General features: G+C 42.7%; 1 non-coding gene across 1 annotated transcript; it reads left to right on the forward strand.

The window, feature by feature from the left end:
• Window positions 1-1,843: 1,843 nt before the first annotated feature.
• Trnaa-ugc (transfer RNA alanine (anticodon UGC)) lies at window positions 1,844-1,917 on the forward strand. The gene has a single exon. It is a non-coding gene; the product is annotated as a tRNA-Ala (tRNA).
• The last annotated feature ends 14,258 nt before the right edge of the window (window positions 1,918-16,175 follow it).

The raw sequence follows: 16,175 nt of genomic DNA on the forward strand, positions 1-16,175 counted from the left end.
TGCCACTCTCCCCGGGGGCCTAAATTGCAAATCTGTGCAAAAGTCCAGCTGTCTCCGTAGCTCCCCCTCCACTCCAGGCAGACCCACACTGTATTAAACTAGCTCCTTGAATGCCCAATAATCCCTCCAAAGGAAGGGCACTGGCCTCCCTCCTGGGATGCGAGTGTCTCGTTTTCTCCATAAAAATGCAATACTAGACACACGAGAGAAACTACCTCCGTTTGGTTCGACATTTATGCGCACTGACGCGGAGCCAGGCCGCCTGCTAAGATGCGCGGAGGTGTGAAAGATGAGACCAACACAGACCCTACAGAAAGAAGACACGGGCCGGTGAAAAGTTGGACACACACAGGTGCTTTCAGGATTATGAAAAAGGAGGTGGCCCCTCTCTTCTCCGCCCAGTACACTACATCCACTGTCATTTTGAGCGCCCCATCGGGTCTTGTCTCCTCCGTCCCTCGGTGCCGGATTCAGTTGCTCCTCTTCCAACTGCATCTTCACGAAGCGAATACTTCTCTCTTGAAGGAGAAAAACCGCCTTCAGCGGAGGGCCCTGTACCGCCTGTTTCTCATATTTATTTAGAATCACGGAGCACCTGCTTTGTTTCAGCTCCTTGCAAAGGGGCTGGACAGGTCTCAGAATTACAGTTGGCCCCTACCTTCCAAAATAGTGAGAGAAGATGATCACAAACCTCTGAGTCTGTAGAAACAGAACGGATTGCCTTCACAGCTTAAACTTTTTCTAGGAACCAAGACCTTAGGGAGCTAACCTCCTCCAGAGAGGCCCAGTTTCCAATGGCAGACTCAACTAGGCTCCCCCGAAGGGTGTCTACAGACGCTAAGCACCTGGTACTTCTGGATCATTGTCTGCGCAGAAAAGCCCTCTTGACTCAAAAACTTGTCTTCTCGGAGACTCATTCAACTTTGACCTTGACCTTGATTGCTTTGTCTGGGTCTCTGTTACATTAATTGTATATTCTTTTCTTCTTCTTTTTAAAAGTTCCTTTTTTAAAATTTTAAATATTTTTTCAGTAAAAAAAATAATTTATTAATATTTATTTTTTAGTTGCAGTTGCACACAATACCTTTTTATTTCATTTATTTATTTTTATGTGGTGCTGAGGATGGAACCCAGGGCCTCCAACAGTGCTAGGCCAGCACTCTACTGCTGAGCCACACCCCCAGCCCTCCAGTAAAAAATTCACAGAAGAAAATATTTTAATATCCCTACACCCAGAACAAATATTTTGGTATATCTGCTTCCAATTTTTTAAGTCATTTTTCTTCTTGCCAAAGTGATGCAACACATATGTGCATCGTATTAAAAATAAAAAAGGAAAAAAATTAAACAATAGGGAAAATACATAAAAAATAAATTTTACTAGTCAGAAATAACTCATGAATGTTAATAAATCCTAGACATCTTTCTAGACAGAGGTAGATATAGACATTGATATATGAATGGATGTAGGGTTGACAGATCAATAGAAAAAAATGTATTTTACAATGTAATAAAATTATTTTGCAATGTCATTTACCCATAGTTGCTATTTTTAATTTAAAATCTTTAATTTTCTGGGGTTTTGGTATGTTTGTTTTTGTTTTCGTTTTTTTGTTGCTGGGGATCTCCCCCAGGGTGGGGGAGGGGTGTGGGTCACACATGCTAGGCGAGCACTCACCACTTAATTTTTCTTAATAGAAGAAAAGTAGACTAACATGAAGCCAAACAATTGTTAAATTTTGAACATCTTTACCCAGATGATATATACTTTTCTTTCCTAAATAATCCTACAAAGGTTCAGAAAAGTAAAGATGAAAAAGCAAAAAAATGACTGCAGGAGGGCTGGGGATGTAGCTCAGTTGGTAGAGTGCTTGCCTTGCATGCACAAGGCCCTGGGTTCAATCCCCAGCACCACAAAAAAAAAAAAAAAAAAAAGTAGAAATAGTCTTTAGGGCTGGGATTGTGGCTCAGCTGTAGAATGCTCACTTAGCACGTGGGAGGCCCTGGGTTCAATCCTCAGCACCACATAAAAATAATTAAATAAAATAAATTGTCCAACTACAACTAAAATATAAATTAAAAAAAAAAAAACTGCAGGAGTGGTATTTCATGTGTTGGCTTGCCATTTTAGAGAGCAGGCAACTCCGGCTGTAACTTTAGCACACTTTCCCCCCTCCCTTTATTTTATCTCCTCTATTTGTTGTGTTATTGTCCTTCAATTTCTACTCTGCATCCCATAACTGGAATTCCCTCGGTTGTTGTTATTGGGTCTATAATTAAATAATTTCAAGCTCAGTACCAGTCCCTCTCTTCTCTTTATCTGCTTCCTCTTCTAAAAACTCTATCCATTCCTTTATCAACATGATTGAACTCCTTATATGTGCCAGGCTTTGTGCTAGTCCTCAGGACTCTGTGCACCATAAGACAAGCAAGGTCCCTGCTCCTGGGAGACTGCATTCTAGTGAGAAGCAACAGACTTGTAAGTGATAGGCAAGACCATTTCCACAGTGATCAATGCTAGTGAGACAGTAAATTCAGGGGAAGAACTAGAGAAGGATGAGCCAGAAGCCATCAGATTCTAGATAATCTGACCCAGAAAAGGAGACTAGAGAGAGAGTTCCAGGAAGAAGGAACAGCAAGAGCAAAGGCCTGGGAGGCCCAGCAGAACAAGGTCATCAGTCATTCAACAAAGGCTCATTGATCAGACAGGCCAGCAGTCACAGTCATCATTTTCTCTTGGGTCAGGAACCACAGTTTTGAGCTAGCCATTGTATTTCCAGCATCAGCTCCCACACATACAGGGCCCACGAGTGAGTGAGTGAGTGAGTGAATCAGTCAATCAGTGGGCATCCTGGATCTCATGAGAGCAGGAGGAGAGGGCTAGTGTCCTGAGTGGTAGGGACACAGACAAGCACTTGGCAAAGGCTGAAAAGGCTCCCCAGGAGAGGTAGGATCTGAACTGAAACTTGGAAAATTAGGTTGGAGTTTACTAGTTTGCCAGAAGGAGTGGGAACAGCTGACCAAAGGCGATAGTATGTGTCCATGTGGAGCTTGACAGCTAGGGATGATGGGAACACAAAATCACTATTGGGAAAGGTTAGACAGCACAGAGGGGGTCAAGCGAGACTCCTGAGAGGCCTTGAATTCCACGCTCTTGGCCCCTTTATCCCGAAGAAAGGAGGCAGCCACAGAAGACCTATGAACAGGCTGAGACGGAGTTGTCCTGCTCCTTAGAAAGAGCACACTGCTTGTCACAGGGAGTGGATTTCAATAGGACCGGACAGGAAGCTAAGTCCAGTCAGAAGGTGCCCATAGCCTGGAGTAGGGCTCACCTGGGTGAGGCAGAGAAGGGTTGGACACAAAGAACATTCAGGAGAACAGACCCACTAGGTAAACCCACCAGAGGAAGAGAGGGACGGGTTAAGGCTGATGGCCGGGTTTCAGGTTTAAGCAACTGCGGATCGGGGATACTGGTCATGTGGATGGGAAACAGAAGGAGAAAGTGCTGACATAGGCAGGGTCTAGGATGTCCTTGATGGTGGACTAGTTGAGGTTAAGGAGCTAGCAGGCTATAGGTACCCTGTCTCATGGAAGGAGTCCCAGTTGAAGACAGAAAAATTTAGCAGCCATCAACCTATAAAATCCTGGTAGATGCACCCGGCAATCATGAGCATACCCAGGCAGGGAGCATATCTGCAGAGGGACAAGGACCAAACCCCGAGGAATGAACATTTACCCAGCAGAAAGGGGAAGGCATTGCCTGTATTCCAATGTCTGCTTGACATCTATGAAGTTTATCCTGTCCTTTCTGGCTGACCTCACATGCCCTAGGAGTCGTCATGACAGATCCCACCTCCTCCCAATGTCTATCCCGTGACCAGGTCCATGATTCACCCACCCATTTTCTTTCTGCTCACAGGCATTACTTGACATAAACTTCCATCTCTTCCCTCTGGATTCTGCAACAAGCGAGTCACTTCCTCTGAATTCAGTTCTCATCCCATTGAAGGCCTCTCAATAGTCTCCCTAGGTTTACCCTATGAACAGGCAGGTTTCTCTCTCTTCCCAACCTAAGCACTTGGTATCTAACTGTCCTATTCCATTGGGTTTTTCTTTTCTCTTAGAATATCCTTCTTTGGGGCTCTGTCTTCAGTGGCTGAGCCCCAGTCTCTTCTTCCAAGAGCACATCAAATGCTCTCCAGGCAGCCTCTCCTTCCTCCAGCCCTGCCCCCCACCTCCCCAGCCTCTCCAAAGCAAGCCCCAGCTTTCTCTGAACAGCCCTCAAGCAAAGACTGTCATAACCCCCAGGTATCACATCTCACAGGCAAGCTGAGGCCCTGAGAAGTCTTGGCTAAGCTCCAACAACAGCAAGTAGCAGAACCAGCACTTGATAGCCAGTCCACTGTGTGCTCCAGAGCAGAGCTGTCCCCAGAGATGAAATGCAGCCAGGCCTTCCTGAAGTTCAGGCAGTGGGGACAGGACAGGCAGCTCTCAATGAATGAACACTTTCTGAACCCCCCAATCATCTTTAACCTCCCAATGCAGGGTTTCTGAAAGAGGTCCAATTTGATGTCAGATGGACCTTCCTTTGAATCCAGTTGCTACCATGTAACCCTGGATGGGGAACTTAAATCTCAGATTTTTCCCCCATTTATTTGTTTAACTATATTAAAATATACACAACATAAAATTTGCAATTTTAAATGCCATTTAAACTCAGTGATATTTACTGCATTCACATTGATTTGAAAACCATCATCACTCCATCTACAAAATTCTTTTCTTCTGCAAAACTCATACACCTGTAATTCCAGTGACTTGGGAGGCTGAGGCAGGAGGATTGCAAGCTTGAGGCCAGCATCAGCAACGTGGCAAGATCTTTTCTCAAAACAAAAAAATAAAAAGTGCTGGAGATGTAGCTTAGTGGTAGAACAACCCTGGGTTCAATTTCTAGAAAAACAAACAAACAAACAGACAGAATCCTCTTTTTATCTTGAAAAACTGAAACTTTGTACCCATCAAAAGTCCCTATTCTCTGGGCTGGGGATGTGGCTCAAGCGGTAGCCCGCTCACCTGGCATGCGTGTGGCCCGGGGTTCGATCCTCATCACCACATACAAACAAAGATGTTGTGTCAGCCGAAAACTAAAAAAATAAATATTAAAATTCTCTCTCTAAAAAAAAAAAAAAAAGTCCCTATTCTCCCCTCCTCCACCCAGCCCTAGACAGTCACCATTCTATCTTTCTTTGTGTGTGTGTTGCTGGAGACTGAACCCAGGGCCTTGTGCATGAGAGGCAAACACTCTACCATCTGAGCTACATCCCCAGCCCGCCTTTCTATCTCTGAATTTGACCACTCTATGTAGCTTACATGAGTGGAATTGTTTAGTATTTGGTTTTCTGTGACTGGTTAATTGCACTTAACATAAGGTTTATCCATATTGCTACATGTGTCAGAATTTCTTTCTTATTTCAATTTGCATGAGATTCTTTGTGCGTATATACTATGTTTTGTTTATCCATTCACCCATCCGTGGACATTCAGGCGGCTTCCACCTCTGGCCTATTACCAACAATGCTGCTGTGAATGTGAGTATACGTATACCTCCTCGAGACCTTGCTTTCAGTCTTTTGGGTATTTACCCAGCAGTGGCATTGCTGGAATGGACAGCAATTCAATGTTTTATTTGTTGAGGAACCCTCCAAACTGTTCAAGTTTTGGTTGGTTGGTTTCTGGTTGTAGTTTTGAGACAGGATTTCACTACACTGCCCAGGCTGCCTTGAACTTGTCATCCTCCTGCTTCAGCCTCCTGAGAAAATGAGTGTGTGTGTGTGTGTGTTGCTAGGGATCAAGCCCAGGGCCTCACACTCTTTTTCAGAAAAGTTATCTGTGAGCTTACATATTTCCCTTCATTCCCAATCAAGGTACGCTCCTTTCATAAGGGGAAAATAGTCCAGTACAATGATAGAGGAGGAGAAAGAAAAGAAGTGTCTCAGTTTTCTCTCTTTTTTTGCAGCGCTGGGCATGGAACTCTGGACCTTGTGTATGCTAGGCAAGCTCTCTACCACTGAGCTATGTGCCCAGCCCGCTCCCTGTTTCAATTGCATGTTGGTTTATTAACAAGAATGAATACCCATACATTTGTTTGGGGCTCATTGCTCTTTTTTTTTTTTTTTTTGTTTTTTTAAGATGGACACAGTATCTTTATTTTATTTCTATGTAGTGCTGAGGATTGAACCCAGTGCCTCACGCATGCCAGGCTAGCATGCTACCACTTGAGCCACATCCCGAGCCCCTCATTGCTCATTTTTTATGAACATATTTTGCTTAAGTCCATCTGTTGAGGTGTTCTTTCACTTTTTGGTATTTGTTCCCACACTAAAATTCCTTTATTTATTATTTTTGCTTGAAAGCAGTGAAAATGAAAAATAAATAAATATACCACCCACCAGAAATAGACATTGTTTATTCCGGAATATCTACTCTTCTAGCTAATCTCTTCTGGATACTTACACACACACACACACACACACACACACACTACATTTTCCTTTAGGCAAATAGAACTAAACCATATACATTATTTATATTCTGCTTTTGTCACTTAATAATACATCACAATCATCTCCCCATGACAGCACATATATTCTTGCAACATTAGTTTTTAATGGGCCTGTAGCATGCCACTCTGAGTCTGTATCATATTTTACTTAAGCAGAACCTTATTAGTGGAAATTCATCTTGTTTGCAAATTTTCATTATTAAACATAGGACTACTACAAACATCTTTGTGACTAAATCTTTGCCTATGTCCTTAGGGCAAATTCTCAGAAGTGATTTGTGGAATGTTAACACTTCACTTGCCATATAATTGTTATAAATTGTGAACATTTCTCCCTGGTGTCTTACTTATATTTTCCTTTTGTTTATAACGAGGGGTTTAATAAATAGGCTTTAATTTCAATAAGCTCTTTCCTACCCACTCTGCAATTTGTGATTTATTCCTTTTTTAATATTCAAAGTATCAGTATCTATCTTATGATCACTTCTGTTTCCCCAAATCTGTTCCTCCTGGGAATCAGGCTCAGCCTAGTCTATAATTCCACTTCACTTGCTAGCAATCAGCTCGGGTGTGGACTGACTGATCCAATTCTAGCCAATAGCATGTAAGAGGAAGACTATAGGAAAGCTGCTGGGACTACTGAAAGGAGCCTGAATGCAAGAAAAAGGAAGAGATCATTTCTATACTTTTTATGAAACAAACAAACAATATTTTTGATGTTGCTTGAGATGGTGATTACCCTTTTGGCTGTAGGTAACAACAACAACAACAACAAAAATCTCCTAAATGTGGTCTTAAAAAACATGGATTATATTTATCTTTAACTAGTGGTCTGGAGGCCAGGAACATTCATTCAGAGGCTTGATATCATCAGAACAGCTTATTCTAGGCCTTTTCATTGCAGCTGTAACGTGAAGATGCAGCCACCATCCATGTTCAAGCAGGGACTTAATAAAACTTGCATTCACATTGAACCTAAGGTGGGATCTGACACCCATTGCAAGTATCTATTAACTGTCCTTCTACTCCTCCTCCAGTACCTAGGCAGCAGGCTGATGGAATAAGTTCCCTGCTCATTATCAAAAATGACTTTTGCCAGATGTGGTGATGCATACCTGTAATCCCAGCAATTTGGGAGCTTTGAGGCCAGCCTCAGAAACTTAGGGAGACCCTAAGCAACTTAATAAGACCCTGTCTCACAACAAAAAATAAAATAAAAAGAGCTGGGGTTGGATTTAAGTGGTAAAGTGCCCTTGGGCTCAATCTCCAGTACCAAAATAAACAGACACCGAAAATAGCATTCTTGATGCAGAATTGTGGGTCTCTAATAAAATGACTTCCCCTCTTTGTTCCTCTGTCCTGTTTCTTTATGTATATAATAGGAGGATCCCGAGGTGAAGATCATTTCTAGCTCTCACTGCAGGGATTCTGGGTGAGTGGCAGCACTTTTGCATAAAAAAAGGCTATACATTATAATTGCTTTTACTGCCAGAGGAGAGAGAGCACCTAATAGAGATCTGCCTCCTTGAAACCTGGCCTAAATGAACTACTGCCAATGACCAGGCTGCCAGAGCTAAAAAAGACATCAGGAAGTCCCCAGCCCAGCCCTCTGCCTGCACATAGGCTGTTGGGAGTGAAATTAGCCTGCCCAATGCCACACAGCTAGTTACAGTCTCAGTCAAGACTAAAATTAGTTTCTTTTCCCCCAGTGTCTCCTTCCCGCACTGTGCACATCTCCAGGGCACTAGATCACTTTCTGCTTTTGCTCATGTCCCTTACCTGTCTGCTGGGTCTCAGCCCATCTCAGTGCACAGGCATTACTCTTCTGCTTTTGGAAAAATTAGGGGCATTCCAATGAGCACAGTTAAGAAAGTTGATGAATGATCTTGTGGGAATCTATGGCTTACTCATGATTAAATATTAACCAGACCCTTTTACGCACAAGTTCCAGTTCCCATCAAGTTTCTCCGACTGCTTGGCTGGTCCTGATTATGGGGGTCACCACCTTCCTGCCTTTCCTGGTTCCTCCACACTTTATGCACCCAAATGTCAAGACTCAGTGGTCTCTAAGGCAGGGTCCCTGGAGAAGTAGGATCTTTTTCTGTGTTCTAGGGCTCTGTACTTGGCTTTTAGGTCAAACCAGGTTTCCTGGCACCGTGATGTCTTTTCAAATTTGCTGAACACAGGAGATCAATGCCGTGTGGTCACAACACTGAATTTGGAGCCCAAATAATCTGGTTTTGATCTGCTTCTTTTGTCCTTCCAGACACATGACCATACATCAGTTATTAACCAGGCAGATCCTTGATTTGCTTGTATTTACATGTTTTAAAAGTGGTAAAAGTAGCATCTATTTCACAGGGTTGTACAGAAGACTGAATGACGTTTTGTGGTTGTATGCGTGTGATAAGGCATTTGGTACACAGGAAGCGCCTAATAAACATTGGTTAAGAGTTGTCAGTACTTAACCTCTTGGCTCATACCCATCTGTGTTAGTGTTTCCTGGGTTTTATTTGTAAACTAATGGAACAAACCTGATAGAGGAAATGACACAGATTCTGTCCTTGACCAATCTCTAGCAAGGCTTTTCTGCGTCCTCTCACTGGTCCTCAGTTTTAGCCTACAAAAACTCAAACAAGCACTAACTGTGTTAGTCCACTTTTCATTGCTGTGACCAAAATACCTGACAAGAGCAACGAATCTATATAACAAGAGGGTTCCGACTTAAAGGAGGAAAGATTTATTTTGGTTCACAGTTTCAGAGATTCAGTCCATGCTGGTCTGGCTCCATTGTTCTGAGATGGAGCAGAACAACATGGCAAAAGGGTGGGCAGAGGAGAGTAGTTCAGCTCATGACAGGCAGGAAGGGGTGGGGGGAGGAGGAGGGAGAAGGGACCAGAGACAAGATACAGTCCCCCAAGGGCACTCCCCTAGTGATCTATTTCCTCTAACCAGGCTTCACCTGCTTACGGTTTTCAGCTCCTCCCAGCATTCTTTCAAATTTTAATCCATCAAATTAATTGATGCCCTGATGAGGTCACAGTGCTCAGTCCTCGTGACCCAATCACTTCCCCAAAGCCCCACCTCTGAATATCACTGTGCTGGGGACCAAGCCTTTAACACACAAGCTTTTGGGGGACATTCCAGAACCAAACCATAACACTAACATAGTTTCTAGCAGCACAATCCCAGGACAACCCCAAATGCCCAGCATGACCCTGGACACCTTAGGAACCTACTGAGAAAACTCAGGACTATCAAAAAAATTTGCTATTATTCCAGCCAGGACTTGAAGACAGGGCCTCTGCGTCCCCGACCCTGTCTCAGGTACATGGGCCAACCCCTCTCCAGTTTCTGCTTTCTGTTATATTCCCTCCCCTATACTTATTTCTCCTTCCTACTTCCCTTTCTCACTTAAAAATACCTGGTCACCCCAGCTCTTTCTCTACTGTCAGTAGTTACTGAATGACATTTGTTTTCACTACTTTAACTAATGTCCAGTTTTACTTACCATTTTTTGTTTCTGTTTGTTTGTTTTAATCACTGGGGATTAAATCCAGAGGGGCACTCTACCACTGAGCTACATCCCCAGCCCCTTGTTATTTTTAATTTTGAGACAGGGTCTCACTAGGTTACCCAGACTGACACAGAGCTTAGAACTCAAAGTAGTCCTCGGTTGAGAAAAGGAACAGGCCAACTGAGGAAGAAACGATAGCAAAGCTTATGCAGAGCTTGTGATGTGCAGGAACTTTTCTAAGGGCTTTCTGTGGGTTACCCCAGTGAATTCTCATAACAACGGGTGAGATGAAACTATTATTAACCCCACTTAATAGTAGAGGAAACTGAGGCACCAAAAGCTTCAGTGGTTAGCTCAGGGTCACTTAGTTCCTTTCAGAGTCTATAATTATAACCACCACATTGTAAGGTAAATGGGGCAAAGCATTTTTTAAAGTTTTTTTTTTTTTTAATTGAAAAGAAGCTGACATATTTTGAGAGTCTACTATGTACCAGGTATGATGCTAGCTATTTCCAGCTGTAACCAGAGGATGAAGTCCCTTTTCACCCAGGGGTATAAAAGATTTTCTGAGCTCTTTCCCCTGGTATGGTCCAGATTGAGCAATTGTCAGTTCTGAACCAGAAGCACAGGTTTGCCCAAACCAAAGTATTTCCTTACAAATGGCCAAGATTAATGGAGTTAGTTTATCACTGTTTTAATGCATTGACATTAACCTTGAGCATCCTAAGCTGGTTGGACTGGCCTATCAGGTACTAAGTCTTTGATGTCTCAATTAGTTCAGTTTATCTACAGCAAACAGAACCATGTGCCCATCTGTCATTGGCCAAACACAAAGAAGTTGATTGCTTTTAAATTGACATCATGGAATTTCCAGGCTCCTGAGAAAATGACATATTCTAAAGACAGCGCTGTGCTTAAATGTACCAGGAAGGGGGACTTCTGCTTTCTACTCCTCCTGTGTTGCTGAATTAGACACTTGTCCCTTTGTATCTCAGTTTCTCATCAGTGAAATGGGAGAACTGCACAAGTTGACTCAAATCCTTTTAAAAGCTCTAATAGCCTCAAAGTCTGTGGGCTTATTTAGCACTGAGACTCAGCAAGATGTCAAAACAGTGAGAACAAAGGTGAGAAATTGACTTCTTTCCTTCTTTGTAGTTGTTCAAAAAACATGTATTGAGCAAGTACCCTCTGCCAGGTATGGTTCTGGACATTAAGAATGAAGCAATAATCCAGGCACGTATGTATTAATATACACAGACCTGTGTATTAATACATGCAATCCCAGTGGCTCAGGAGGCTGAGGCCGAAGAACTGGGAGTTCAAAGTCAGCCTCAGCAATTTAGTGAGGTCCTAAGCAACCTAGTGAGACCCTGACTCTAAATATAATATTGAAAAAGGTTGGGGATATGGCTCAGTGGTAAAGCACTCATGGGTTCAATCTCCAGTACCAAAAAAAGAAAAAAGAAAACAAAGAAAGAAAACAAAGGGCTAATGTAAGCAGCATGCCCTGCACCCACTACAGATCCCTGCTCTCCAAAAGCAGCCATTGTATCCATTTGAATTATATTTTCCTGACATAAAAAATACACACACATAGGTACAAAAACAGGAAAATGTATGTACAGCCTTGTTCCATATGTTTGATTTTATCATATTATTATAAAGTCCTTTTTACAAGCTGGCAGCTTGTCTGTGCACATACACATACACAGTAACAATAGACATGTATGGGAAGCCATTCATGTAGAACCCTTAGATCCATCTCATTTTTCCCTCTCCCCATTCTTCTCTCCAAATCCATTCAAATGAACATGATCCAATGCTTTAGGGTGACTACATGAAATTGACGTTTTGGGTGGTTGGTATTGGGGACTGAACTCAGTGCTTGTCCACTGAGCCACATCCACATTTCTTTTTTATTTTTATTTTTTATTTTGAGACAGGGTCTGGCTAAGTTACTGTGGTAGGCCTCATACTTGGCGGTTCTCCTGCCTCAGCCTCCTGAGCTGCTAGGATTAAGGGCATGTGCCACCACGCCAGGCACAAGCTAACATTTCTGAAAGTGAAAAATACTGACCATTTCAGATGGTTCAACCCCAATCCTCCTGCAGGAATTAGCCACAATTACTGAGAAAGGGGAAATGCCAACTTGTCCGAGGTGGAATTCCTATCATCCCAGTGAAATGGGAGCCGAAAGTATAGAGTAAGTTTTAAGAAAATGAAGAAGGCTGCATGTCCAGCTGCATTTCCACTCCTGGACTGAGATCTCCATCTTTCAGGCTTTCATGATGGATTGCTCAGAACCTGCAAGGTGCTGGGTACCATTGTGAGATGTAGTCAATGAGCCATGGACATCCCTGAGAAAGGGAGGCTCTGACAGTCATTGTTGATTCAGGGTGTTTTCACTTTTGTGAGCAGGGTGGGGATGTCAGCAGGTTGAGCCTTCCTTTTGGCAAATATTGCATAATATGCCATATCATCTAGACTGTCATATGTAGTTACTAGGGATGAATAATTAGGCTGCCTCTGATTTTTAATTTTTTTTTTAATTAGACACAATGCTGTAATGAACATCTTTGTGCTTTCAGGAAACATCAATTTTTTCCCTTTATTTTTCAAATCATTTTAATAACATTTTCAAAGACACAGAAGAGGCAGGTACAGTGGTGCACACCTATAATCCCAGTGATTTAGGAGGCTGAGGCAGGAGAATTGTGAGTCCAAAAGCAGCCTCAGCAAAAGCGAGGCGCTAAGGAACGCAGTGAGCCCCTGTCTCTAAATAAAATACAAAATAGGGCTCAGTGGTTGAGTGCCCTTGAATTCAACAGGAACTTGAGAATTTAAGACTTGGTGGCACATATTTATAATCCCAGTGCCTTGGGAGACTGAGGCAGGAGGATGACAAGTTTAAGACCAGCCTGAGCTATTTAATGAGATCCTGTCTCCAATTAAAATATATATGTATTTATAGAAGAAAATAATTAAGAATCTATCATATACACATCTGTCATGTAGGCTCATAAATATGTAACATTTTGCCATATTTGCTTACTTTTTATGGCTGAGTATCCCACAGTAAGTTATACATGTAATTCTCTTTACCCCATGCATCTACCCAAAACAAAGACTTTCTCTTAACCACAATACCATGTGCACATTTACAAATTTAAGCAATCATGGCATATTCACATTTTTTCAACTTTCCCTCAAATATCTTTTATAGTTTTGTTTTTCTAGAACTAGACCCAATCGAAGATAAGGTCATGAGTCTCTTTTGATCTGTAAGGATTATCTCTACCTCCTCTATTTCCTTGTGACTTTATGAAGAAATCAGGCCTATTATCTACTTTTTTTTTTGAGACAGGGTCTCACTAAATTGCACAGGCTGACCTTGAACTTGCAATCTTCCTGCCTCATCCTATGGAGTAACTGAGATTACAGGTGTGTGCCACCAAGCCTGGCTTCTTGTAAAATGTTCTGAAATCCAGATTTATTTTTGTTATGTTTTTTTTTCCCATAGTAAAATACCTACTAATTCAGTCCCTAAATTTAGTCTTTACATATCAACTTGACATCTGTTGAAATGATGTTTTAGCTAAGTAGATTCACAGGCAACTGGAAGATCTGAATTTTAGCCTAGTGACTCTTTCTGGGTGACTGTCTCCCAGGGAACATTTGGCAGTGTCTGGAGGTATTTTTGGTTTTCACAAATCAGAGGGTGATGCTATTGGCATTTGGTGGGCAGAGGCCACAGGTGCTTTGAAACTGCAGTGCACAGGACAGCTCTCCATTGTAAAGAAATGTTTGGCACAAAACATCAGCAGTGCTGAGGTTGAGAAACCTTCTCTAATCCATGACTCTGACATCAACTTGCTCAATGACCTCGGAAAAGTGCCATCTTGTCCCTGGGCTCCTTTTGATGATTCTTTCTGGCTTCAACCTAGTAGGGCAGAGGAGAGTTCTATTTCATGATTGGCTTCTCTGCAGTTGATTCAGAGTGGTTCAGGAACATGCCATGCCAAAATTTCCCATTCAAATGACAACAGGTCAGGTTCACATCCTGTCTTATCATGGCCATGCTCTTTCACATACTACAGATACACTGTGTTAGGGCCAAGCCGTGCAGGGTGGTTTTGAAAGACCCACCCATGGGACAAATGGGATGTGACTAAACAATGCCACACAGTGTTGCTGGTCTCTGGCAGTTTTCACGATTGACCAAATACGTGGGTTACAAACCGGTGAAAGAGGAGAGCAATTGAGAAAGCAAAATGTCAGCACAGACACATTCTTCATTATTCTTGTGTGGTGTGCAAAGGGATGATTCAGATAGCATCAAAATGAGCCATCAGAGGGCTGGGGATATATCTTAGTTGGTAGAGTGCCTGCCTTGCATGCACAAGGCCCTGAGTTCAATCCCCAGCACCACAAAAGGAAAAAAAAAGAAAGAAAGAAAGAAAGAAAAATGAGCCATCAGAAAACCACTTGACCCCTGAACACCTGTTGAAGGCTTCTCCTGGGATTTTGACCTTCTTGGTTCCATGCCCATGCCTGTGGATTAAGTACCTACTGGGAGGTATTTACTCTGTTGGGCATATAGACACATACGATCCGTTTGCTTTTTAAATTCTTACAACTCTGTGTGACAAATTGTACTTACTCAAAATGGCCACAAGGAAATCCCCCATACAATCAACTCTTTTTGTAGTGTGGTATGGCATTCCTTCCATCAAGAAGTGGACTCTCCTTGACTCTAGGTGGGCATATGACTGCAATGGAGGTGGTATACTGTGTGACTTCGGGGGCCAGATCATTAAAGGCAGCACATCTGCTACCTGGAGCTCTTGGGATACTCACCCTTGGAACTAAGCCACCATGCTTGAGGAAATCCACGAACTCATGGCAAAACTCATGTGGAGGAGATGGAAGCCTCCCGCACACAATCCCATCAGAGTTCCCAACGGACAGCTGGTTCCACCCCACTTAGCAGCCATGTGAGTGCGCCATCTTGAAAGTGGACCCCCCAAGCTGCCTAAGTACACACTTTGCACTGGAGCAGAGATGAGCTGTCCCTGTGGAGTGCTGTCCACATTGCCAATACTTAAGTCAAATGGATGATTTTTGTTGTTTTAAGGCTTTTAATTTTAGGATGATTTGTAATGCAGCAATATATAGCCGATGTGAATCTCAACGTATACATGTAGATATTCTTATGCTATTGTAGAGAATGCTGGATTTCCCAGTATCAAAGGCAGAATCCAAATTCAGCCTTGTCGGGTTCTAAAATCTATGGCCTTTACTGTCACACACCACTGTCTACTGAGAATAACACATGATCCCTGATATTAAAAAGTATAAACCTCACAGGAAGGGAAAAGAGACCTAAACTTTACGCATCAATAAAAAGAATCCTGAACTCATGGTGTCCATGGACTGATAACATCAATCCTGAGTACTAATCTTATGCAAAAATCCAGTATCATATGTGATATATAACATTAAAAATTGTGAAAGACCTTAAAAATCTTTCTTTAAAATGGAAATGGCTGGGTAAATATTATGCTGACATTGAAAATATTCCTGTGAGCCAGGCATGGTGGTGCACACCTGTAATCTCAGTGGCTAGGGAGGCTGAGGCAAGAAGATCGCGGGTTCAAAGCCAGCCTCAGCAAAATCAAGGTTCTAAGCAACTTAGTAAGATTCTGTGCTGAGAGCCACAGTCAGAATGGCCCCTGGCATTTTGCCAGAAGTAATGGTTGAGAGGTGAGCCAGGGAGCCATTAAGATGATGATAATTAAGTTAAGGTGTGTATAATTGCTGTGACTGGATGATGCTGGATTGAAACAGGTTGTGTATTCAGTTGTATATTAGACCCCTGCTGTCCTGGCAATAGGGCGGCTCCTGCTGCCTTGGGCGCTGAATTCCCATTGAGTTCGGTTGAGCTCTCCCGGGGATTCCTGGAGAGTTCCCGTTGGTTGGTGAAGTTCTGCTGGAGGGAGTTCCGGTTGGTGTGTGGTGTTCCTGGAAGGGCCGTGTGGGTGGCATTCACGTGAGTTCGGAAATAAAGTTTGTTCCTGCTTGAGTGGCTTGTGATTT

The sequence above is a fragment of the Marmota flaviventris genome, chromosome 15 (assembly GCF_047511675.1).
Source record: "Marmota flaviventris isolate mMarFla1 chromosome 15, mMarFla1.hap1, whole genome shotgun sequence".
Taxonomy (NCBI): domain Eukaryota; kingdom Metazoa; phylum Chordata; class Mammalia; order Rodentia; family Sciuridae; genus Marmota; species Marmota flaviventris.